We start from the raw sequence: 27635 nt of genomic DNA on the forward strand, positions 1-27635 counted from the left end.
CTCAGGGCCTCGATGATCCATTAATCTTCCTGTATAAGATGGTCACTTAGGGCTTTGTGATCAATTAGATGATATTCTGTGTATCACCGATTCAGATGCAATGCATTTATCTTTAAGGGGAGCTTTGGCAAGCACTAGCCTGTATTTTGCATGTTAATCACGGTAGTCCGAAGCCTTTGCTGTTATCTCTCATGACCCTAACAATGAATCTAAGTATTCTAATCTTGTTTCCATATCCCTTTTATTACCACTACGCTATGAGTAGGTGTGCACATAGCTTTTAATAGAATCATTCTTTGTATTATCCACATTGTACCTTTTTCTATATAAGGTGAAAAGAAAATTAAGAGTTTATTTACAACTTTGCTAAAATATAGAAAAAATGTTAAGATGGAAACACAGGCAAATAATCCTAAAAACCACATTTTAATAAAACCTGAGTATTTATTTCTCCCTCTTAGAATCATTTGTTTGTTAATTGAAATGCTTTCTCTTTTTAAATCCTGGGCTGAGTTGAAGCCAGGGCAAATGGTATCCTTTTTTTTTTTTTTTTAAGATGTTCTGTATATTTATTTACAGCTGTCTTTATTGCTACCTGTGGGTTTTCTCTAGTTGCAGTGTACAGGCTTCTCACTGTGGTGGCTTCTCGTGTTGCAGAGCACAGGATCTAGGGCTGCAGCTCTTGGACTCTAGAGTATGGACTCAGTAGTTGTGGTGCATGGGCTTAGTTGCCCTGCAGCATATGGTATCTTCCTGGACCAGAGATTGAACTCATGTCCTTTGCATGGACAGGTACGTTCTTAACCACTGGATCACCAGGGAAGTCCTGAAATTCTTTCAGAAGGAATGGCCCAATAGGTAAAGCACCAGTCTCCATATCAAGTGTTCTTTGTCCCAGATATAAACTTAACGTGCAATCTTTAAGCACTATCTGCCATATTTCAAACTTGCTGAAGAGTTGAGCTCATATGTTATATGGTAAAGTCTTTAGAGGTGGTCTGTCTGGTTTTCAATATCACATGCTTGTGTTCTGAGTTAACATTCCAGCTTCTCTGTCCTGAAAGCCCCCCTTTCATGCAATGGGAAAGGCAGATTATTCTATTATTCTATTTTAGAAGGCAGACTAAGAGGGTTAAATACCATTCTGCAAGTGAACAAATCCATTTCTCGATTTTTCAGATGAGATTCTCTCATTGGGAAGTAATAGAAACACCAAATCAAATCCTGACACAAACTGTCTAGTGTGATAGCGAGAGACCTTCACAGTTGGATGACTTAGGGCCTCAATATAAAATAAAATAAAGATGTCAGTTCTGTTCCTTGACTGTTCTGTTATCTCCACTTTTTTTTAATATATAAAAAATGAAAACAAGCAAGTAAGATGTTAAACACCCAAATCTAGAAAAAAAAATGTAAAATTTGAGTCAAGAGTGAGAAGAAAAAGACATACTAGAATAGTTTTCTCTAGCAATTGATTGTGCTAACAACCTATAAAATGATAGATTTTTCTACTATTTTGATCAAAATACAAACTTAAAATTATCTCCAGTAGTATTAATACATATGAGTATATAATAGCATAAATTGCTAAATAATACAATATACTTTGTGCCTGGAAATGTTTTCCTCCTAACATAATTTGGAATGCTTTTTTAAATTAGGGATTAAAATACAAACAGCCAACTGTTTTGAAAAGCTTAAGTACATTGACTTGCAGATACTATTTATAATGCTTTTCTTGAGATTAAAAAAAAATTGAGGTGAACGTGTCTTAATACTTTTGATACATGTTTAACTGAATATTTGTCGTTTTTCATTTGTGGCAGATTAGTTGATTATTAAAATAAGTTGCAAGTCTATGGAGATATTAACTATAAAGAAGTTATATTTTAAAACATTCTGATAAAGAATATCATTTTTCGTGTTAAAATACCGTTGACATAAATATTGTATCACCTATTCTTGCCACATTTTCTACAGGAATATGAAATTTACACATCTTCACACACATTTGAATTTGTAAACCCTTTTATATAGTGTATGGAGTAGACTTGTGTTCTTTTACTAAAGTGGCAAAGTACCCGCTTTCTGACCAAATCCTTAACTGGGAAATTTTGATAAATATTCTCATTAGAATACAGATTTGATATCCATTTTCCCCTAAGACATAAAATAAAAAACACCTATTGCACTTGGCTAAACACAATATTTGATGTCATTTGAATATCATTTTGTTACCCCTTACAAGATGAGCAATAGAATAAAATGATAGAACTTTTAAACAACAGCATTTTACATCTTAAATATTTCAACTTAAAAGGTAGCAACACTTGAAGAAGCATCCTATGTCTATACAGAGTATCTCAGATTCTAATTACCTATTTGCGTATTCTATAGGTCATACAAAGTCACCTTCAATTCAGAATATCATGCATTATTGAGTTTGTGTTATGAGGCAGGCGCTTGCTAGGTGAGGAAGGTACAAGAATGCATAAGACAGGACTCCAAGCTGGGTCTACAATTTGTTCTCATTTTTCAGGATTTAGTTTCAATGTAAAAATTTGTAATTGCAAATAAAAATGAATAATCTATTTTCAATCTGGGTTTTCAGGTCGTTTGTACTTGGAATACATAACGAAATCCTTGTTGCTTCATGGGAGAATGACCGTGTAAGAGTGAACCACAAAAGGTAAGCCAGTCTACAGTCTAGGGTCTGCTCTTCATGCCCCGTCCCTGCTGGATGGAGGTAAGCAAAGTTTTCATTCGTTTATGCGATCGACATGGTGGTGTCTGAAAACTGGCAGAATGAGTTCTTTGAGTTGACCTCTCTGGTAACAAGACTGAATTGTTTAAACTTGAAATGGATTTGACAGCAGAGATTTTCGTTTTTAAACAAGCCATAGAATCTGTTTTGTTTATAGTAAAGTCGGTTTTTTGTGTGTCTGGTTTTTTGATATGGTTTGATTTTGGTGATTTTTTGTTTATGACATGATTTTTGATTCTGACTATCTGGAGTGTGTGTTCAGCTTGTGAAGTTCAGCTTCTAAGTGTTGTTAGTACAAGGCAGATACTTGTCTTGCTGTAAAATTAATTTGGTATTTTATGTTTATATTTGGGGTCTGAATTGCATGTTTTGTTAGCTAATTCACCTTGACTTCTAGTAACTTCCCATGAATATGCTACATATGTGTCTAGCGTCTGGAATACAGTGGTTCATAACAATAGACATCTTGAGTGATAAATTCCCAAACATCAAGGACTAGATGTCTTTTAAACTCACTAGATGGGAACATTTGCTCATGCTTACCATGGTACAGGGTCTTAAACATAGTAAGAGATTTCAGATATTAAGTATTCAAAACTGTCCGATCAATACATAATCATAGCTACAAATACCAACATACACTAATCTCCGTGTATGTCTTCAAATATATATATATGAAAAAAAGCTTTGCCTCTTTCAATTTTTCCTTGAACTGCTGAAAATTTCCCCTTCCAACACTTGAGTGGGATCTTGTCTAACACTCAGAAATGAATTTTCAAAGGAGATACATGCTGACAAAGCAAAAGACTTACTGGATTTATCAATTTTAAAAGATTTTAAAAGTAGGTCCTGCTTTTTGTGTCTTAAGAAATGTTTGCCTAACCCGAGCACCCCAATTTTCTTCTGTGCTGTTTTATAGCATTAGCCTTCATATTTAGGTCATGTTTCGAGTTATTTTGTTCTGTGTGGTCTAAGGTAAAGTTTGAAGTGTGTGGGTTATTTTTTCTTCCTTTACATATGGATGATCAATTGCTCCAGGACCATTTATTGAAAGGACTGTTCTTTTTACCCATTGAATTGCCTGGAAACTTTGTTAAAACCCAACTCATCATATATATGTGTGTGTCTAATTCTGAACAGTATTTTATTCTGTTGATATCTATGTTTATCCTTTTGTAAATGCTACACTGTCTGAAATGACTGAAGTTTGAGAACATGCTAAACAGAATTTTAAAGTTTCAGGGATCTCGGAAATAAAATTTTAATGAAAAAAAAAAAAAAACTGACTTCATTGGAAAGGGGAACCCAGGAAGAAAGCAGAAGGTAAGGGACCCCAGGAGAACGGCTCTGCCCTGCGGCTCACAGTATCAGGGTTTTATGGTAATAGGATGAGTCTTCAGGTTGTCGCTGCCCAATCATCTTTCTTGTGCCCATATTCGATCTGACTCAGGCTCCTTTCATGTTGCTCGCGCATCTCTCAGACAACATGGAATCCAATGCGAAGGTTTCTGGGAGGTTGGCAGAATATATCATGGGCTGGTGTCTCCTCCCTCCTTTTGGCCCCTCCCAAATTATCCTGGCTGGTGGTAGCTTGTTAGTTCCATGTTCCTTATCCGGACCTCTTGTTGAGGAAGAACTCATGCAAGCAGTTAAGCAGTTATTATCATGCCTGGCTGGTCAAGAAAGGTGGTTTCGGTCAATGGTTCCCAGTAGATCCATTCCTCACCAGTATGAATCTCTGTAACCTATGATTACATGATACAATTAATAACAAATCCACATGCAATTGTTACTAGCAAACATAGGGGAAACTTCATGTAGAAAAATTATGCATCATAGACACATCACAAATTGTAACTTTTGTTTCTAAAACTAGCTGGAGGACGCTGGCTTTTGTTTTCTCTCATCTGTCTCTTTGTCCTTTTGCCTATAATTATCTACACTGGTCATTGTCTTTTTAACCAGTGAGTTTTTGTATATTCTGCTGCAGTATGGTCTCAGAACTTTGCTATCATTTACTGTGTATGATGTTAAAAGGAGGCATGCCAGTAAGTCTGCTAGGTACCACCCATTCTTTCATCAGTATACTAGCATTTGAATTTTTTTCTTGATTATCAGGAACAAACACCATGCTGACACTGAATTTTCTTGTTAATTTGCTCTGTGGCAAAGAACTAAAAACTTTCATCTGGCCTGTGATAAAGGAATACTTCTTACCACCATGGAAATATTGGACATCCATTAAATTATGACTATCACCCAATATTGGGCCAAAATAAAACCACTAAACAATTAGTTTTAAAGAGGTTTGTGTTCCTGCAATGTGTGTATTTGAGGGGAGATCCTGAGCTATAGCTGGCATCCATGGATACTCATATGGGTAGCTCTTGATAAATCTAAATCAGAAATCTGCCTTCATAAATTAAGGTATCATATCCTTTATCATATATCAAAGAATTCTTGACACTATATTAGCATTGTTATGTGACTCACATACCCACAATCACTTTAGGAAAACAAAATTGGTCCTAGCTTCTTGAGCTGGACGTTTCAATCTATTATCTAACCTAATACTAGTTTACTAGTAAACCAGATGGATAATTTAATCTCAATAGCATCCTTTTTTTTTTTTAATCCCATGCTCGTTAGATTGTTGGCAATTTAAATTAGCAAATCCCTGCAACTCTGAAAGACTTCTACAAGGCCTTTCAGGATACTTTATCTAAATCTGTAGGAATCTATAGAACTAGAATCTAGAGGACTGTAGACTATGGCTATCTGGATGGCAGCTAGTTTTCCATTACAAGGAACCCATTTGGATGGTTAGTTACCACATATTCATTCAAGGCAAGAACAGAGTTGGCCTCCAAGAAAGAAAGGACTCGTTTTGTTGCTAATAAAACATCATTAGGGCATTGGAATTAGGAATATACCAAGTCCCTGAAAAACTTCTCTTGTAATTCTCTGTCACTTATCTGATAAATATCCAAATTTTCAGAGGAGATCTGATGAAGCTGCAAATTACATTTCAGATTCCTTAGGGAACAAAATGGTACAGGTGTTTGCATAAAAGTATTAAAGCTCTGCAAATGTTATGAAGATTCTTTTAGAACAGTTACAGGAATCCCCTACAGTTCAGACTGTTTATTATGCTAAGGATTTAGGGATTTAAGTATGTCCTCCTTACTTTGACTTTTCAACCACCTCATCCTGCAGCCATGTATTTATTGATGGACCTCACATTTTTGCCTTCAATGGAGAATTTATTCTAGGTGGCCACAAGAAATCAAACCGTTGCATGTTAGGCCTGTGTGCAATATTTCAATAGTTAACTGGTTTGTACTTATCTAGCCCCAATTAGAGCAAGGATCTGCTTCCAAATTTTAGCTGTTTATTTGAACCTCACTTTTAACAGTTTTCTGACTAGTCAGGTAGTCTTAAATATACTCTAATCTAGAGAATGAATTTATAAAATGGTGACTGGGTGCCTCATAGGACTTACCGGAAAACTAGGGAATTAGGCTAAGGAAATAAGCAAAAAAAAAAAAGAAAGAAAGAAATGCTAAATGCCAAGAAATACATCCAACCTACATAAAGAATGGGTTATTCTGTTGTTGTGTTTACTACTGATCACTTGATATTCCCAAAAGGGTGACACCATTTGAAACAGTATCACTTTGCTGAACTGGAAAAAATTCCCAAATAGCTTTTTGTTTCAAAGTATTTTTATACCTCTCCCTTTTCTACTACTAATGACATTTATGACCTTAATATGATATTAGAGTAAAATAGCATGGAGGGGAGGGGAGATAGACTTGTTTCAAGTCTATAACTCAACGCTGAATTTCATCAAATACTATATTTTTCCTAATGCTGTAATATTTTAACTTGACATAAAAAACAATTATTTGAACGCAAGTTAACTGTTAAAATTTCCATAGATTTCTTTTTATAATATATTTTAGGAATTACTTAAAGGGCCAGCTGATATGATGTGTAAATACTTAAGCCTCTTATCTAACTGCCTGGAGGAAAGTTCTAATACTTCTTTATTTATTATGGCATGCTTTTCAATATTTCACGAGAATCACCTAAAACTCCAGAGAAATCATATTCTTTATGGGTTCCATAAATGGTGTCATTTTTAAGAGCACCATTTCAAAAGGCACATATGAGAATATAGTGACATGACAAAATCTGTCTGGGATATTCAAACAGACACCTAAATCTCCAAGGGGCTGGGTAGAGGTCAACATTTATACAATATTTATAATGAAAAGCCCAAGAAACATCTTTCTACTATTACATTTCATGTACATCACTACATTATCCACTATGAAGCTGACACTTTTATTAGCTCAGGTATTACTACTTCAAAACCAAACTCAAAACTTTGTGGTTTAGAATCGAATACCCTGCAAAGACAATGAAACAAGTATATTTGAAGTCATACACAGTTACATTTTGTTGCAAGTAATTCAATATTCAGGTGACCTAGGCTAATTCTCTGGAAAAACAAACAGTGATAATTAGCCATCTGTTGCTAAATTATGTACATCACTTGGACAAATTATCTTGTTGTAAAGGGGAAACCTTTTGGATAGCCTAGTAATAGTGTAAATGGTGGGGGGGTGTGTATATGCTTGCATGTGTGTTTCAAGGCACGGTGGTAGAGTAAAAGCTGCATTTGCTTGGAAGTGAGACAACATCAAGTTATTGTCTTACTCTCGTGATCTAGAGCTAGTAATCTTACACATGTGTACATTAGTTCTCAACTATAAAATGTAGAGTATCCTTACTCTTGAAAATAAAAACTCAAGTACTACACAAATATAATTAGTAAAGAGGAATCTGAACTAAAACTATATAATGGGAATTCTGACTTTAAAATCCACCTGAAGTATAAGAAACAATGTACATCTCCTACTGGACCACATGATACAAAGGAGGTATTACTAACTGTTCTGTCTCTGTAAGCAAGTCTCAATCTCACAGAAGCTTAGTTTCATTAATGTATTGAAGATATCTGTACATTGCTCAGATATTTACTATAAGGATGCATTCAAATGTCAAATAACTTTAAATGCCATTGACCTCTGAAATTTGAGAGAGTAATTGAAATTAAAGTCAAGAAATAATTAAGGGAAAATGGCAGTTGGGGGCAGTTTCAAACGGTCTCTCCACAAAAACATCAAAAAAATTAAGCAAAATTGTGAGGTGCATCTTTGTCCAACTTAAGGAAACAGTCAGAGGCTGGAACAACCAAATGAGTAGTTAGCTGGGCTAGAGGGTGGGGGAAGGGATGTTAGGAGGAGGGGGGGGCTGAACGAGTACCCCACACTCATTTCCTGTAAGCGCTAAGTTCAATGAAATTAGAGGCTGAAAGTAGCTGTACAACTCTGAGTGGCCAACATTCTACTCAAGTATATAGATCTTAAAATTGTTATGGGGGATTTTGTTTGATATCTTTTCATAAAGAGCCTGATAGAATACAAAATGAACGTAAATAACCCAACATTTATTGAAGTCTGACACAAGTTCAAAGACCAGATGATTTTTCTGGTAAATCTTATCAAATTTGAGAGGAAAACACCCAAAAGTAAATACTATCAAAAAAAAACACAGCAATACAAAAAAATATGCCATGACCAAGTAGAACGTATACTAAGAATGCAAGCTTATCTTAATATTCAAAAGTCAATGATAAGGTAACTTAATGGAGATCATGATGCTAATAGATAACAGGAGAAGAAACATGAGTTACTGCAGACACACGTATATGGGAATATAAAGATGTCCATCATGAAACTAGTGTCCTGAAAAGACACCCTAAGACTATGACCTAGGCAACTTTGATGCTTCTTCTCAGGACATAACTGTAGAGTATACACTGGATCAAAAAGGCAGAAATGCTGGTAGATTTCCACTAGCCATCAAAATGCACGGGAGCCATCATTACCAGAAGAAAAGCTACTAAGACACAAATTCCAGGAACAAATACCTATTTCCACACATATCAGAAGCAGGTTGCCTCATATAAAACAGACAAATGAACAATATACCGATCAGCCTTTGAGAGGAAAAACTATGAAAGGCTGTGGCCGAATGCAGAGACCAGAAGTAAAAACTGAAACTTCAGTGAAAGATGACTGAAAAGTGTTTTAATTACAATCATCTTTTGTGCAATGCAAACTTTGTTAAATTACTTATGAAATTTTTGGACTTTATATTTTGAAAAATTGTATTGTTAGCTTGAAAGCATACTAATCATAATACCAAGAACTAATTAATTACACTACAAAATGATGTTAAATGTTACTTGCTATGGTGTTCATGGTCTCGATGAATTAATTCTAAGTCCAGAAATGGAAGAAAATTTAACATTGATTACTACCTTTCTAAAATATCCAGTTGATACATAGACTTACCTCTAAAATTAAAACATTCCTAAATATAGATCAGTTAATCTCAGATACTAATTTGGACTTGCTAAAAACAACTTATTAAGTTGAAGTGACAAGACTGATCAGCGTTTACAATAATTGCAAATCTCTAAAACTTGTAAGGCAAATATGTTATATATATTTCTATGCATATATATGCACGGGACAAAGGTTTTATACTTGCCTTTTAAGGAAAGTTGAGGTCTATTACTGCTTTCTCTATTTTCAGAAAAGTTTATGCTTTGTGTGTATATATATATATATTCAATTACATGTATTATACATGTACATAATATGTTTTATATATGTATTTATAATGCATTATATATATACAATCTGGCCTCTAGTTTGACCTTCTTACCTTTTGGCACTTTATGTGAGTTTAATAGCTTTCAAATCATCATGAAAAAGAAAACACACTGTTCGATATACAATGATTCTTTGGGAACAACTGCAATATTGAGAAACAGAATCCATTGCCTCCTATAGCAGCCTCAGCATAAACCTCTATCCTGGTAAATATCAGTGGTTCATACAGATAGATTTGCATATAGATTCAATTTGATTATTGCCTTTCTAATTTTCAAATTTCTTTATTTCAGAAATACTTTCCCATTAGAAGTCAGACTGGTCTTAAGCTCAAAATCCAAGTATTCTCACCAACATCAAATACTTATCCTCTGATATTAACCTATTAACTCATAACAGACTCACTGAGCTCCAGATTATTAGACAAATCTTCTTCCCACATTGTCACTGTAAAGGAATTTGTCTATTTTTAGATTTTGTTTTCCACATGGTGAGATTATATTCATTCCTGCCTCCAAAAGTAATGATAAGAAAAATCCCAAAATGCAACATTGAGATAAGTAATAAAGGAGATTGCACGTCTAAAGGCATTGACTATTTTCCTTAATCTTAAAAGCAGTGAATCTTTAATGTGCTTAGTTAGAGGGTCAGCAGCATATGAATTCTTTGCAACCATTGTTGACTGATCATCAAAAGAGGGGTGAGGAGAAAGAAGTCTTCTATTATAATAATCAAAACCCATTCTGACTGTGTTTCCTACTGATAAAAATGTAGTATCATATTTCAGAGTAATAAGAACATAGAACTAAATATTATCATCCAATGGCACGTGGCTTTGACAAGCCAGAAGAAAATCTCCAGTTTGTCTTTATGGCGTTAGGTTTAAACAAGTATCAGTCTTCTTAGAGCCACAAAGATTCCTTATATTAATAACTGTGAGGTCTATCAGCCAACATCCTAAATTATGGAAAAGAAATATAATTTGTAAAATGATGGCTGCTCCAAAATAAACATGCTCAGCTTTTTTTAATAATTCTGACATACCATTCAGCTCCTTGCATTTCTTGATGCCTCTGTTCTTACCTATCTGCAGACCAGATATCTATCTAGTGCAATTAGTACTTATTGAATATCATTGTTTTGACACTGATAGAATATGTAGTCTCTGCGCCTCATATTCACAACTGCTTTGTTAACCCTATTTGATAAATAAGGAGAAAGGTCAAGAAAGCTTTCGTGTTACACCTAAAGTCCAAGAGCTGATGGCTACCCATTGCCTCCTTTTTAAAAGTTTTTTAGCCAAAGTAGTGCATAATCATAAGTTGTTTAAAGTGTTATGTATGTATTTTCAAAAGCTCATCAGAAAGTCTATAATGCCTCCATATGCCTTTCTGCGTTGTGTTATGTATGCTTCAGTATTAATACGCTATGAGAGCAGCATATGGTTCTTTGATGGAATGTAATGGAAAATGACAGGCTGTTTGAAGATGCTCTACCACCAATTTCATGAATAATGTATTAGTGTAACAGGTATAATCAGTGTCATTTAAGCCTGCAGCCTCCAGAGAGACAACAGCAGCATGCAGAAGAACTGATTGTCTGTTTTGATGTTTTAAATGGGAATTTTATTTTAAATATCGCTATTTTCTTTTGAAGCAAGTTTATATACGTCTACACAGAAATAACAATAAATACGTGCAGTATTTTATTAAATACTTATAATATTTTAATAATTGGTATTAAACTTGATTGAAATGCAGGAAACAAAGGCAATTTTTAGATGCTTAAAGGAACACATTTTACATACTTAAAAGAATATGAAACTGTATCACTCAACATTTACTAGGGTAAGAAATACCTCAGAATGAGTTACTGATATTAGAATCCTGAAGATATAATACTTCATAGCAGGTACTAATCTGTTAGAATAAACTTTCCATATAAAATACAGCATAACTCTAATTTTATAATAGACATTTTCCCATTGATTCCAGAAAACACCCTTCAGGAATCTTCTGAAATTAGTGTGATAAGATATTTGAATAGAGTAGGTAATTCTTAATTTAAATTTGGTTAACATGAATCATTGCTCTAAAAATGAAACAAATAACATTATCCCTACAGCAAGCTATGCACTAGCTAAAGTAGCCCTGATAGTAACTACAGGTTTTTATTTTTACTATTTTTTTAGAAGAAAGAAAAAACTGACTATTATTAGTGGATATGCTGGTAATTTATAAAATTAATCCCTTGGGATAAGAATCACTGCATTCTCATTTCCAGATTTCCCCACAATGGATACACAGATTTGTATATATTATGCTATACAAATATTCCATTAAATCACATGAATGTAAAGGTAAACACATTTTTTAAATAGGGAAATCATACTTCCTCTGCATGCTGATAGCTAAGTGGTTAGGATGGGAACTTTCAGTATTGACACATGGCCTAAAAAAGCAATAACATCATACTTATTGTTTCAAAGGGCATATTTTAACAACTAACAAAATCATTAAAAAAAACACGTTATGGTAATCATTTATATCAGTTCCACAAAAGGACATTTTCCACCAGATGTCCTAACTTTTATAATTTAACGTTGGTAATAGATAACAGGAAATACTGCATATGAGGCTTTGCATGGATCTTCTAGTCTGTCTTGCCCACACAAATGCCATCCCCTTCAAGTAGGTCTGAAAACAGTTTATATGAACATTTTCAGTGACAGTTGCTACAAAGCCACTAAGTCTGTGGCAATCAGAGCAGCAATAGGAAACCAACATATCCTTTACTTTCCACATCCACTTGCAAGGATTTTCCCTTACCTACTCCATGATACAATGCATCAGATTTACTATTCATTGAATAAACAGCATTTTACTACCTCATGAAATCCAGTGCTAGAAGTGAGAGACAAAATCAAAATATCAATAGGAATCGTGTTGTTCCTCATCTAAATTACAACCTATTCCTCACAATCAAGTTCAGTTTCCAAATTCACATGCCACCCAAATTTGAGAGACCATCTTGCCTGGCTATATCTGCTTCTCTACAGCCCAATTGTCTTTTTATTGTTGAAGCTACTAGGAAAAAAAACTAAAGTAAAGAATGAGTGGGTCTAGGATTGGTGGTGCTTTGACTAGCATTGTAACATATTAGAAAATACATCTCCATTTAGTGTTTATTGGGTAAATTGATCCATTCATTTATTAAGCATTTTATTGCCTAATAGGTATTAAATTCTGGACATACTGATAAAATAGCAAAACGTACATGTATTTTTTACCATGAAGTTTAGTGTTGATTATCAACTATAAATTCATATTAATACTGGATGAAATATTGTACAGGGAGCTTTTGAAAAATTTGTTTACATAAAATAAATAGAAACATGATGGTAGATATTTTCAAATGTTGATTTCATGGCAAAAAGTAGATATGGAAACTTGCTGCATTTCTATTGCTATAGTAAATGGTGGTAGGAAATAAATTGTATTTTTCTATTGAAAAGCAATTTAAATTTGTAAAATTTTCCTACAAAATTTGTTAAAGTGTATGTTGGTTACAACGATATACTCAAATTTTCCATGTTTCATAAATCTTAGCCATAGAAGATCACAAGTACTGCAAATTCTGACTACCTTTCCAGAAATTATTTTTACATGGGCCATCCTTTTCTTGTCTACATTAGTCTTCAGAAAAAAGTATGTTAAATTTTATGTTTGAAGTACAGTAATAGAGTCCCAAAGCAGTGCTTTGTTTGTAAGTAAACTTTGATTTAAACTAAGACTTCAGTACAGTGATGCTCTACCAATAATTGATTGGTTTGACTTTTTTTACTAACCGAATTTTATAATTTAGAATCTCATTTTATTTATTGTTAGGGATGTTGGACTAAATAACCTCTAAGCAATATAATCATAAAATAAACATTTTAAATGGTAAATTTTGCTTCTAAAGTTGATTGAATTCAATATTAGCCTAGTATCTACCATGTTCTCCAACATGTTTCTATTCTTTTGGGTATCTTCTAAGATTATGAAAATAATTGTAGCCACCTAATTTAGGAAGACAATTGTCAGTGCTACTGGTGTGGAATTGATTTATTTTAGTGATTCCCAGCATAAAGTCAAAAATATGTTGGAATCATTGATTGCAATGTCCTAAGAATCATAAATGAACAAACTGATGTTGCTATTATTTAGCAATTTTAGTTTGGGTAAGAATGTTGAAAGACAGGAGACCTATGTTTGACCCTCCAAGTGGTGGTTTTGATATATTTTTCCTTATTGTTGAGGAGAGAATCTTTGCATTCAAACTTAGAGCTAGGAAAAAACTGCCAAGAAAAATATGACTTAAAAATTGAATGATTAAAAAAATTAAAGCAAAACTACAGGGTTAAGAAAGGACATCAAGGAGGACAATAGGTGGTTCATAACCTCCTTAGAGCTGTGTTAAGTACAGTCACTACTCCAGTGCCTAAGCTTACACTGAGATTGAGCCCCACTATTAACAGATAAACCTGTGTATCTCCATAACTGGTACTAAATTTGAAAACTGAATATTGACCTGTGGTACCCAGGCTTTCTTCAGAACATCCATTACAGTGTCAGTCTAGATAAGCTAAAGTTGAAGATATCATCTAGTGGTTAGCTAGACTCAAATATCTGAGATTTTAAAAAGACGGCGAGACTTGTTCTAGATTCTAAATTGGTAGTCACTTTATTCACTGGTAGTTAAAAAAAAAAAGCAGTCATATTAATACATTACTGAGTAATCAATACATTAAATGTTCACAGAAAAAGTGATCATCATTTTTAAAGTACTGCATATAAGCAAGTTAAGACAATGTATTAAGGAATGAAGCTTTATTATTAAAGTTGACTCCATGAATTTTTTAATTTGTGTCTTGATCTTATATACTTAGTGAAGCAAAATAAAATGCATCTGTTAATAATCAAAACCTGAAAAATCTGGCTGAGCAAAGCTGTTATATATAGCTGTGTCATAGTGCTACTAGATGGACTGTAGGGAAAAGTTAGATTTGTAGAAATATGATTCAGCGTTGTAAAGACATGAATTTACCTCTTGACATGACATGCCCTAAAAATTAAAACTGTTGGGGAAAAAAGTCTCTATCCTTGAGTACAGGTGAGAAGACTGAATCTCAGAGAAGGTAAGTCACTTGACCAAGGTAACACAAGTGGCTGGTAGATCAGATTAGAACCTTTAAAATATTCAGGAGAATTTTAGCAGAAAACTTAACATGAGTAAATACCAGGGTCTCAGTTCTTTTGTGTAGTAATGTAGTAAGCCTCAGGATTTTCTGAAAGGGGAAATTATATTGATATCTTTCAATTACTTTCTTTAACTTATCAACAAACTACTGGGATATTTTCTCCCAACATTAAGTTATTCTTTTCTTTTCTTTTTTTTTTTAATCTAATATGCATCTTTCCATCTTGCTCAAACAAAAGCTTTTCTTAGTTTACTTTGGCCCTTTGGGAAAAATTTAATCATCGCCTCCCTTTAATCTTTTAAATCTCGTGTCCAATCTTTGCTTTGACATCATCCATATCTACTCTTTCCTGTGCTCAGTCATGTCCAGCTCTATGGCCTGCTAGGTACCTCTGTCCGTGAAATTTTCCAGGCAAGAACTGGAGTGGATTGCCATGCCCTTCTCCAGGGGATCTTTGTGACCCAGGAATCGAGACCGGGTCTCCTGCATTGCAGGTGGATTCTTAACTGCTGGGCCACTGGGAAGCTGACTCTTTCCTTAGTGAATGGGAAAATGAATAAACAGATGTATAGAGATTGTTTATTTAAGAATGAAGCTCAGGGAAAGCATTCATGAGCTTTAGAGCCAGTGAAATTGTTGGGTTGAAGTGGAATGTCACAAATGAGAAGAAACGGTGTTTAAAGAACATACAGACGTGTCTTTTAAAATTGGCTTTGTTCATTAAAAAACGCATTTTAATTGTACAGTTCAGTGAGTTTCGACAAATATATATACATCCATGTGTCCACAACCGTAATCAAGATGTTGAACAGTTCTATCAACACAAAACTTTTTATTTGTTTCAAGTTGTTTCGATCCCACCTTCAGCCTCAGCAAAAACTGATCCATTTCTGTCACCAGAGATTAGATGTCTTTTCTAGAGATAAATATAAAATGTTTTATATTTATATAAAATATAAATATAAAGTAAATATACTGTGTGTCTGACTACTTCTACTCAGCACAATGTTTTATAAATTCATCTTTGTTGTATATATAAATAGTCTGTTATTTATTGCTGAAGACTATTTTATTGTATGGAAGTGTCCCATTCTGTTTAACTATTGTTCATTAAATGATTTTTGAATTGGTTAGTAGTTTGGGGATGCTAGCTAATTAGTTAGCAGTTTGGGACAGGAAATTCTGAGTTTGTGTGGAGGTATATTCTTCATTTCCTCTTGGTAAATACCAAGAAGTGGAATGGCTAAGTCATGGTCTGTGTATGTTAAACTTTTAAGAAACAATGATAAAATGAATCTGAAATGAGTGAAATTTTATATCAGCAAGTGTAAGAATTACAGTTTGTCCACCTTCATTCTTGCCTTTCTAAATTTCAATTGTTCTAGTAGAATTGTGGAGTACCATGTCATAGTCTTAATTTATGCTTCCTTAATGACAATGAGCAATTTGTCAAGTGCTATAAGTTTTCACATAATCTTCTTTTGGGAAGTTTATATCATTATCTAATCAGCATGACTTTGACAGATGTGAATAGGGTTTTCTATTTTATGGCTTGTTTTGATCTTAGTAGTGCCTTTTCAGGTGCCAGAATTTGTGACTTTTAAGGAATTTTTCTTAATTTTTCCTGTCCATGCTTTATCTATTCTACCTTAAAAAAAAAAAAAAAAAGCTTTGACTTTCCCTAAATTCTCAAGAATTTTCCAGAAACTTAGACTTAAACCACAGTTTCAAGAAACTGATAGATCCTTCCAAGCTAAATAAATAAAAAGAGCAAGAAATGTAATCAAACTTTTGAAAATTTTAAATAAAATGTTGAAGGAAGCTGGAGAAAGAACAAACATTCTATCCTGAGGGATCTTGAAAGTGATCATAGTTTTAACTACCAGGGATCAGGGGAGGAATGTATTCAAATAATAAAAATTGATAAAGTAAACCCAGGTTTCTATAATGTCTAAAAAGATCTTCCAGAAATGCAGGGAAAATACTTTGTCCCACACACATGCTGGGAGAATTCATTCCATTTGAACTTTGAATAAATAGTATACAAATGCAAAATGTGCCATTTTTTTTCATACTTCAGCTTCTCTCTTGAGTTTTTATCTTTCATCTGCTCATGGGAAAATAAGAATGGCTTTCTCTCATATATACAGTCTCAGATTCCATGTCACTTACATGGAAATGCTCACTGACCACAGAATAATTTTCTGTGATCCTCTCTACCACACAGCATCCTGATCATTCCTAAATAGCTGTCTCATTAGCTCTTACATGTTCAAACCTTGGTAAATTCCTTTCTTCCTCATTTAGTGTTCAAACTCCATTTTACCATTTATATATGCTATAACATTGAGCAAGTTGTTTAACCTGCCTGTGACATAGCCTTCATCAAAACAGTTGAACTTTAATAATATTTATATTTCTGAGAATTCATATGAAGGGAATGGGTTAATGGAAAAAAAATTAAATCATAGCCTGGCCTATTTAATAGTTCAATAGTTATTAGATGCTACCATTATGGTTATTAATACTATTAGATAAAATGTCCCATGAGAACAGACACTATTCAAGACTGTACTTATGTTTGATTAGCACAAATATTTGGTTAAGTGAGTATACATTAGACAACTTTAAATGAAAGAAATATGTATTTGAACATTATTTTCAGCAATTCTATTTTAAAAAACATGTATGTAAAGTTGCAGTGAAATTTCTATTCAAATATGAATGCCAGTTTTGTAAAATACTATGAACCTTTCAGAAAACATATTGCCATTTGGTCCCAACCTCTTTGAAACAGTATTTTTAATCTGGTAACTTGAGAGAAATCTAGTATATAGAAAGTATATGTGTTTATATAGTTTTAAATATTGGATGAGAGAAATATATATATTGCATATCTTTGCAGAGATAAGCATATTTGTCTCATTTATCATACAGAATCTATATGGTAAACACAATATCAAATAATAGAATAATCCACTTGGAATGATTGTCTGGTCATTATATTTGATGGTTAATGAGGCTATGAATTATCATATACATGGTAAATGTAAGAGTTAGTTTAAAAGAAATAATATGAACTTCTGGTCACTGGACAATTAAAATTTAACATGGACAAAACTATCATATTTAAAAGCTATAAACAAATATATCAAAAATACTATGCTATTTCAGAGAAGGGTGTCATAATTTATTCCATTTTAGTATCTTTGCATTTCAATATAGAAGTGAATAAGCATATTATTTTAAACAACCTGATAGCAACCTGTAATGTTTTTCAAAGCTATAAATTGACAACTGATTAATTTTTCATAAGTGAATCATACATCAGAAAGACTGGCCTAATTGATTCCTGAATTAATTTGGCAAAAATAAAAATAAGCTTTCTGTTTAAAATGGAAGCTGTGTCATGAGGAAATTTACTGGCATTTGGTCTATTTTGTCTGCTTTACTCACTGCTTCCTTTGTCTTTGATTGATGGCTATGTCTCAACTTCCATTTTCTTGATTTTCCCTTTTACTGACTCTGTAACTGATTTAGCCTCAGGAGTCTGTTTTGACAGTGAAATTTGCATATTCCCTGACCACTGCTGATTTGACTTCAGGTTGTTTCTGCATTTGAATCCTTGCACTTCCTTTATAAGGACACTGCAGTTACAAATATAGAATGTATTTATTATAGAACATATGTATTGAAGAAAAGTAAATTAAAATCACAACTAGTCATGTTGAGTACTTCTATAAATTTCTTCCAGTTTTTTTTTTAAAGAAACACGAACTTTTATGTAGTCAATAGCTAAATATTCCTATTCAGCATGTTCCATTTATGAAAATGGAATTACTTTCTGATGCCATTAATATCTTAAAACTTTTTTAATCTTACAGTGTATCTCATCATATGTATATAACATATTGAGATTATTTTTACCTGATATCTTTATACATTTTAATTAGTAAACATTATGGCACAGATGAAAGTTTTTTAAATGTGTGGTTATGCTCATAGAGGTGAATTATGAAGGGATTGCCTGAATATCATTCTATCAAAAATTCTTGATATCTATGTCCAAATTCCTCCTTTTCAGAATATTTATTCCCATTTATTTTTCAAAAGATATTTCCAAATACTAAGTATTAGTTTAAGCATTAGTTTTTGTAAAACTGTTTATGCTATATTGTTTAATCTTCATTTCTTGTGAGCAATATGAATACACTAGTGAGAATATATGGGGTCGCACAGAGTCGGACACGACTGAGCGACTTCACTTTCACTTTTCACTTTCATGCACTGGAGAAGGAACTGGCAACCCACTCCAGTGTTCTTGCCTGGAGAATACCAGGGACGGCGGAGCCTGGTGGGTTGCCATCCTTGGGGTCGCAGAGAGTCGGACACGACTGAAGCGACTTAGCAGCAGCAGCAACAGTGAGAATATAAAAACATCCACTAACCACTTGTGTTTTGTAGTAAATTATTTATGAATTTTATTTTTAATTGAAACTTTTATAACTTTAATCTTAGTTTATATAAATGAGTCCTTCTTTAGGATGGCAAACTTTTAAATCTCAAATTTTATATGAATTTTACCTAGCTCATACACTGCGTCTTAAATTATGCTTGTTATTATGTCACAAGAATGTTGGAGGCTTTTATTTAGCCAAATATAATTTCTTAGTGATGGTTTTATTGTGGTCATACATAGAAAAATTTCACAATCCCAGGAATAACTAAGTATTAAAATACTTTTAGAATTTGATGACTTCATTTTATATGATAATAACTTTAATCCAAGTAATATTATCTCAATAAAGTATTTATAGTATTTATAGTATTTAAATCTTACTTAATTTCAGATCTAAATATTACACCAAATATTTGAGTTTATTGAGTAACAATAGCCTTCATTCTCCAATCATTTAATTCTACATTTTTCCCTTCAAGTGTATCTACTCAGATTCATTATTTTTTTGATCTTCTACCCCATTAATAGTTTTATTCATAAGTATATATATTCATGTAATGTATATTATAATATGACAAATTTCTCATTTATGTTCCCTCTTTACAAAATTCTTTCTCACTTATTACATTTGAAATACCACTTTCTCATTAGAGTATTAACTTTCAGAAAATTAGAAACATAGAATAGGTAGATAATCTGTAAATTCAGTTATCACAATCTTCAAATTCAGTCTTATATTTATTTGCAAAATTTGAAGGTGTCCCTTTAATGATATATTTCCAAAAGTATTTCAATTAAGATCAAATCTGATTTTCTCTGACAAAGGTGTTCTCAGGTCACCCAGAAGTACAAATTATTAGAAACACTGTTTTTAAAAAGAAGACATTTTTACTATTTTAGGGCAATATTAAACATTTTGATAAAGTTCAGGAGACAGATCATTGAAAAACAGACACTGCAGAAATAAAAATTGTTATATGTCTTTATTATAATATGTGTGGTAAAATGGCTACCATCCAGAAGACATCTATTCACAACTAGGGAGTCAGTAAACAGAATCTTAAACAGATTGTCATGTTATTTAATTATTTGTGGATAAAAATTAACTTGTTAATTCATTACTATGAATGTAATTAAACTCTTTTTGTCCCCTAAAATGCTTGAGGGAAATTGAGATTGCAAAAACTTAGTGTCTAGAATAAATTACATCCTGGAGTGCCCATGATTTTCACTGAAACTTGAAGTTATTCATTATGACATTTTATAATTACTTATATAATTCCATATTAAATTTAAGTTGTCAATTTGAAGCCCGGCAGCAAGCAAAGGTAGAAGAATTGAGACAACGCTTTAAGCCCTATTTATGTCATTTTTTCCCCTTTGTTTTATGTGTGGAAGGTTAGGCTGGTGCCTATTTAAGCATACTAGTGAAAATTATTAGAACCTTAGAAAATTAAAGAGATATGTGAAAGAACTGGAAGAGTCATAAAAACAGGGGAAATGATCTCATGTCACATGTTATTTTACCACCATGAAAAAATACTCAATAACTTGGAAAAATAATCTAAAGGTATATCCTGAATTACTTTTCCCCTCATGGAGAAAACAAACTACAAGATTCCATAAATCAGTAGTCAAAAATTTTAAAATAAACTATATTCCATATTATTCAGTTGAAAGAACTAAGAGCCAAGATGGTCAGAATTTCTTTTCAGAGTTGTATAGAGAGTAGCTACACAAGGAGATTCCAAGTTCTAATTCTGAATTTTCTGTGATCAGAGAATGTGATCATGCAGATAAGAGCAAATTCTTAATTAGCACATCATTGTTCAGTCCAGTTCAGTCACTCATTTGTGTCAACTCTTTGCGACCCCACGGACTGCACACCAGGCTTCCCTGTCTGTTACCAACTCCCCGAGCTTGCTCAAACTCATGTCCATAGAGTTGGTGATGCCATCTAACCATCTCATCCTCTGTCATCCCCTTCTCCTCTTGCCTTCATTTTTTCCCAGCATCAGGGTCTTTTCCAGTGAGTCAGTTCTTTGCATCAGGTTGCCAAAGTATTGGAGCTTCAACATTAGCCCTTTCAATGGATATTCAGGCCTGATCTCCTTTAGGATGGACTGATTGGATCTCCTTGCAGTCCAAGGGACTTTCAGGAGTCTTTTCCAACACCACAGTTCAAAAGCATCAATTCTTCGGCACTCAGCTTTCCTCACCGTCCAACTCTCACATCCATACATGACCGCTGGAAAAACCATAGCCTTGACTAGACAGAGCTTTGTTGGCAAAGTAATGTCTCTGCTTTTTAACATGCTGTCTAGATTGGTCATAGCTTTTCTTCTAAGGAGCAAGCATCTTTTAATTTCATGGCTGCAGTCACCATCTGCAGTGATTTTGGAGTCCAAGAAAATAAAGTCTGTCACTGTTTCCATTGTTTCCCCATCTTTTTGCCATGAAGTGATGTGACTGAATGCCATGATCTTAGTTTTCTGAATGTTGAGTTCTAAGCCAACATTTTTTACTCTCCTCTCTCACTTTCATCGAGAGGCTCTTTAGTCCTTCTTTGTTTTCTGCCATTAAGCAACAACTAATGTGAAGTATTTATATTCAATATGAAAACTTGTTATAGCTCTATTTTTTAAATGTAAACCTAGAATTAGCCTACATCATTTCACAGCTAGTCCCTTTTGTGTCATGAATCTGGTCTTGAATAAGCATCAAATTGAGATTCTCTTAATGCTGCCTTTCTTTTATTTAATTTAAAAAGCAAGTGAAATCTCCATAGAAACAAAATTCTGTATTTCTTGATTTTTTATTCTAAAGTAAGTATTTTGTTAAAAATCAGTTTCTTCTAAAATAATTAGAATATACTTCAAATATCTCAAATGGTTTTAAAATAATATAATGAACAGTTACATATCCCTCAGCCATCTAAACAGAATATTTAAGATATAATTGAGTGTGGTGTAACCCTCCTTCTTAAGAGATGACTCTGTTTTTTGGATCTGGACTTCCTTTACATGATTTATGTCCTTACTAAATTTTTCTCTAAGCAATGTAAAGTATGGTTCTTCAGTGGTCAAATTTAATCTTGCTTTGTATAAATTTTCAACTTTCTTTTTTATTTAAGTTTTATATTCCTGAATACTTACCATGTTAGTACCTCTAGCAATAGCTCATTTGTTTTTGATGTTATAGTTTTTATTATTATGGGCATACAATTGATATTTCCAATTTTTTTGAAGGACATTTAGGACACTTAGACTTTTTCAATATTAAAAATAATGTTCTTAAGAGCAATTTTACAATTATTTTCTTATCTGGTCACATATGCAAGAATTGCTCCAGGTTTATACCTAGAAATGGTTATGTGCATTCTTAAGTTTAACAGTGATTGTAATAGTTACCCCAATGGTTTTACCAGTTTGCACAATCAATATACAGCCTTGAACATAAGGAGAATTAACAAATCTTTCTGCTTGTCTGATATGTGTGTAAGGATCTTTTTTTTTTTTTGGTTTAATGTTTATTTCTCTGATCATTAATGAGAAAAATGAACTTTTCATGTTTCCTCGTGATTTGAATTTTCTATTTGCTTTTTTCATGTCTTTTATTAGTTTCTTTGAAGTTATTTTACACATACTTTTCAAAAACTCTATAAAAGAAATAATACATAGTCATATAATACATAATTTTAAAAATCCTTTCAAAGTTTGATTATCAATATTTCCCATTATTGCTTAGGGAAATTTTTCTTCCTCTAATATCGTAAGAGATCCAACATTTCCTTCTGTGTCAAAAGACTTTCTTTCCCCACTTAAATTATTAATCTAAATTAAATTGACTTTATGTATCATGTGATGTAAGTATGCAAATTGGCTCTGTGCTACTAACACCTTTTTCCATCAGCATTTAGTAAAATGTCATTTCCAACTGATCAGCAAGCAATCTCCATCTTTATCCAAATTTCATGTATTCATAAGGCTGTCTACCTTGATGGGTCCTCTATCTTGTTCTATTTGTGTAGTGTTTATGTCCTAGGTTAATCTCATAGTAATATGATAATGACTTTACAATGAGCCAGATACTTTGTAGAGAAGTTCCACTACTTTGTCCTCACAAAGATGACTTAGCTGCCCTTAGGTATTAGCTTATGAAGTTTGTTTCAGTTAAAAAAAAAAATACCATATTTTATATGTAATTACTATATCATGTTTCTTATAGTATTAACTGTAGATTGATTTGGAAGGATACTTTATATTTTTCATGAAGATGAAGCATCTTTCTTAATTCTAATAAAATTTTGTACTTTTCACCATAATACTTTCTCCATCTCATATTCCTAAAGAAAGGATAGTGGATTTCTTTTTTTTTTTTTAAATAAATTTATTTATTTTAGTTGGGGGCTAATTACTTTACAATATTGTAGTGGTAGTGGTTTTTGCCATACACTGACATGAATCAGCCATGGGTTTACATGTGTTCCCCATCCTGAACCACCCTCCCACCTCCCTCCCCATCCCATCCCTCTGGGTCATCCCATTGCCCCGGCCCTGAGCCCTTGTCTTATGCATCAAACATGGAATGGTGTTCTGTTTCACATATGATAATATACATGTTTCAATGCTATTCTCCCAGAACGTCCCACCCTCACCTTCTCCCTCAGAGTCCATAAGACTGTTCTATGCATCTGTGTCTCTTATTCTGTCTCGCATATAGGGTTATCGTTACCATCTTTCAAGTTCCATATATATGCATTAGTATACTGTATTGGTGGTTTCCTTTCTGGCTTACTTTACTCTGTATAATGGGCTCCAGTTACATCCATCTCAATAGAACTGATTCACATGTATTCTTTTTAATGGCTGTGAATATGTACCAGAGCTTCCTTATCCATTCGTCTGTTGATGGTCATCTAGGTTGCTTCCATGTCCTGGCTATTATAAACAGTGCTGCGATTCCTTAAAAAACTGGGAATAGAACTGCCACACGACCCAGCAATCCCACTGCTGGATAGTGGATCTCTTAAAAAAAAAAAAAAAATAGGCAACACTGTAATTTAAAGGGTCTCTATTTCAATTATAACTTGATTTTATTGCTTTTGATATACTTTAAAGTTTCATTCTCACTTAAAAAAAGATTCACAAAACGTATTTTTTTTTTTAATATAAGTAAGCCATTGTGTTTAATACTTCCATTTGGAGCAGCCACATGTCTTCTTTGTGAACAGACTCCCCAGGAGCAGCCTTTGGTAAAATTATTTTAGTTCATATAGTTCATGTGTACATGAGTCAATGAAATAATAGCAAAAGGGAAGGAAGCCAATGAGTTGCTTCTCGGGACAACTGGAGCTCAGTTCTATGGGGGACTAAGAAAACAATACAGAACATGACAAAGATTTACTCTAACTGAAGGCTGAGAAAAGGTTTTATTCACCAGTTCCATGGATGAGGAACTGCCTCCCGCATGCAGGTAAAGAATCTGTCTGCAGTGCAGGAGATACAGGTTCAATCCCTGGGTTGGGAAGATCCCCCTGGAGAAGGAGATGGCAACCCACTCCAGTATTCTTGGGCTGGAGAATTCCATGGCCAGAGGAGCTTGGCAGGCTACAGTCCAAAGGGTTGCAAAGAACTGAACATGACTGAACACACACACATGGATGAGGATTGATTCTGAGGATGGTAACTCTCCAGTAGATCAAACTGTCTCCAACATGCTGAGCGTGCTCTTTTAGCCAGAATAAAGCCCAGGGAAAACATAAATGGTTACTGTAGGCAGCTTTTGGCATAGCTAGCCTGATGCAAAGAGGAAATGGGCAGCACTGTGTCCACTCAAGTCCACTCCTTACAATGCTTAGGTTCACTCAGACTGTGGTTAAATCTGGTCTCTTCTGCCTCTGATGTTTTCAAGATATTGGTCAGTTGCACTTTCAGTAGGACTCTCTGCAGTTGTTTCCAAGGCCATGATTTATATTTGTTACTTCCCTCTTCTGCCAGTCTCTAGCACCTAGGTTCCTCTCATGCTCAGATGAGTAATCCTACTATTCCTCTAGGCTGCTTTTCTGGCAGAGCAAAACAGACCCCGACTCCATGCGGAGTCTGAAGCTGCAGTCCATTTACACTAAGCAGATGGTAGTTGCTCAAATGACAGTGCATTCCACCTCCATGAATCCACTGAATATGAGTCATGCTTTCCCAGGTCCCCCATCGTAATAAAGAAGCTCCCCTGCCAGAATGGTGATTCCTTTCTTTTCCTGAGAATCTTGACTTCCTCATTAGTAGCAACACTTTTTGTTGAGCAAGTGTTCTCTCCGGTAGCTTTTCCAATAATGCTGCACACCAAATAGCAAATGTGTGATAAAAGCAAATTTATAAATCTATTTAAGTGTAAGGGTGTTAACTGAATAAATGTTTAGAACATTATATGAAAGAAATGGTAGATTCTGCCTGAAAATATATGGTGTAAAGACTATAATAGAAGAAAATGTATACATTAGAAGAAAATGAATGTTTTTAATAGAGTGATGAAGATTTTAGTAACATAAAAATAAGTAAAAAATAAAATTGTTGAAATGTGCAAATTTTCAAGTATTACAAGTAGCCTTATATGTGAAATAAAGGCATGTGGCTGACTAAAATTATATTCACTGCAACCATAGTAGATGTGACTTTCTTTTATCCAGACTCTCATATCCTCTTCATAAGTCTGTTCCATGACTGCGGTCTGAGTGGCTCGCATCTAACACAATCACTACCGCATCCACGCTATCACTCATTCACTGGAGCCCATATAGTTCTTAACCTTAAGGATGAGTCTATCCACTTATCTTCTGAGTCTACCCGTTGTTTCCTTTTAATTTCCTGTTCAGGCTACATTTTCTGGTCCAATATCTTACAAATTCCTTAGTACCTTCAAGCCGTTTGATACCGTTCCCTTTCCCTTGCTTCTTTTAAACTAAAAATAATAGTGTTCCCTTTCCACTGTCCATCTAACTATATTCATCAGTTACCATCTAGGATGGAAGAAAAAGGCAGGAGTTTTACAGACAATCTGTCATCTCAAACCATGACTCCACTGGACACTTGCTATTTTATCTTGAGCCTGTTACCTAATTTTCCTCACCTCAACTCCCTGATTCATAAAATGAAAATAATAGGATAAAACTACTAATAAGCAGTAAGTGAATAAATTCCAGCTGGGGACTTAGAACAATTTCTAGCAACAGCAGGAGCTTAAACTGTATTCTCTTTTACTGTCTATTGAGTCCTGTCTTGTCACGTTGTGCGAAACCATTCTTTAGTCTAATGTTCATCCCTTCCGTGATCTGGATCTATTTCCTGTCCCAGAGACCTCTGTAAATTATTCTCCCTTTCCCCCATTATCTTCCCTGTCTCTCTTAATATTTTCTCATCAGAATTTGAATTCCTTCATTATAAAGCTCCTTCCTGTGCTAAAGAAAACCTCCCCATCACCTCACCTTCCAGTTTTCTCTTGCTACTTCCGATCCATTCACCAGAGGTCAACATGCATGTGTTTACTCTCTACCTTTCTAAAACCCATTGCCATGCTGATTTCTAGCCAGCTACTCTGTTAAAGTTACTCAGACCATCATCAGTGTTCTCTTAACAGGTCAAGTCATGCTGAGTTTTAACGAACCCATGCCATAGTCCTGGCCCATTTGTGGTCACTGGCATAATGCAGTGAAAGTGCACTTAGTTAAACTGGGAATATTTAGAAGGATACCAAACACAGTTCAGCGAAAACAGCTTTCGCAAAAGTTTGGTTCAGTACTACTCCCCCCAGTTACCATAACAACATCTACCCCATAATTATCTCTGACATAGGGATTAGCTACCTAGTCTGGCTGTACCTTTGGGCACATGGTTTGGAGAGATAAGAGGCAATCTGGCACATTCTTTGGCAGTAATAAACTCCAGTCACATCTGGTAATTTTACTTCCTCCCAAAGCATCCTGGTGTGTTATGATAGGAGTCAGTAGTATTGACATTCATGGATATGATGCAGGTTTTATTGTATACAAACAAATTTCAAAAGTCATCAAAATCATCAGTTATACAGAATTGTATTTGCATACTTTCAGGGGAAAAAAAAAACTCAGCAACAGATTCCAAAGAAAAACAAGGAAATTCAGATAATAGCAAATACTTATCTAACATGCACTGTTGACAACATATTGCTATAATAATTGATAAATATTCCTGATAGAAAAAAAATCCATTTAGCAGGTGACCTATTTTTATGCTAATTTTACAAAGGAGATAACCGAGACACAGACCACTTTAAGAATTTTATCAGATCAAAAAGAATTTGTTCCTTGAACTAGATTCATTTCTGAATACCAAGATGTCTTAAAGATCTATTTATCCTTCTTCAAAGCAATTTCTACAGATTCAG

The 27635-nt window shown here is 33.8% G+C and overlaps 1 long non-coding RNA gene across 1 annotated transcript in view; it reads left to right on the forward strand.

Annotated features, from left to right (window-relative positions):
• LOC145534207 (uncharacterized) overlaps positions 1-4046 on the forward strand; it is a 178644-nt gene extending 174598 nt beyond the window's left edge. Inside the window, exon 5 of the long non-coding RNA XR_014074341.1 lies at positions 2612-4046. This is a non-coding gene — a long non-coding RNA (uncharacterized LOC145534207). The remainder of the gene's footprint in view (positions 1-2611) is intronic.
• The last annotated feature ends 23589 nt before the right edge of the window (positions 4047-27635 follow it).

Source organism: Giraffa tippelskirchi, chromosome 14 (genome assembly GCF_054371585.1).
Source record: "Giraffa tippelskirchi isolate mGirTip1 chromosome 14, T2T-mGirTip1v1.2.pri, whole genome shotgun sequence".
NCBI lineage: Eukaryota > Metazoa > Chordata > Mammalia > Artiodactyla > Giraffidae > Giraffa > Giraffa tippelskirchi.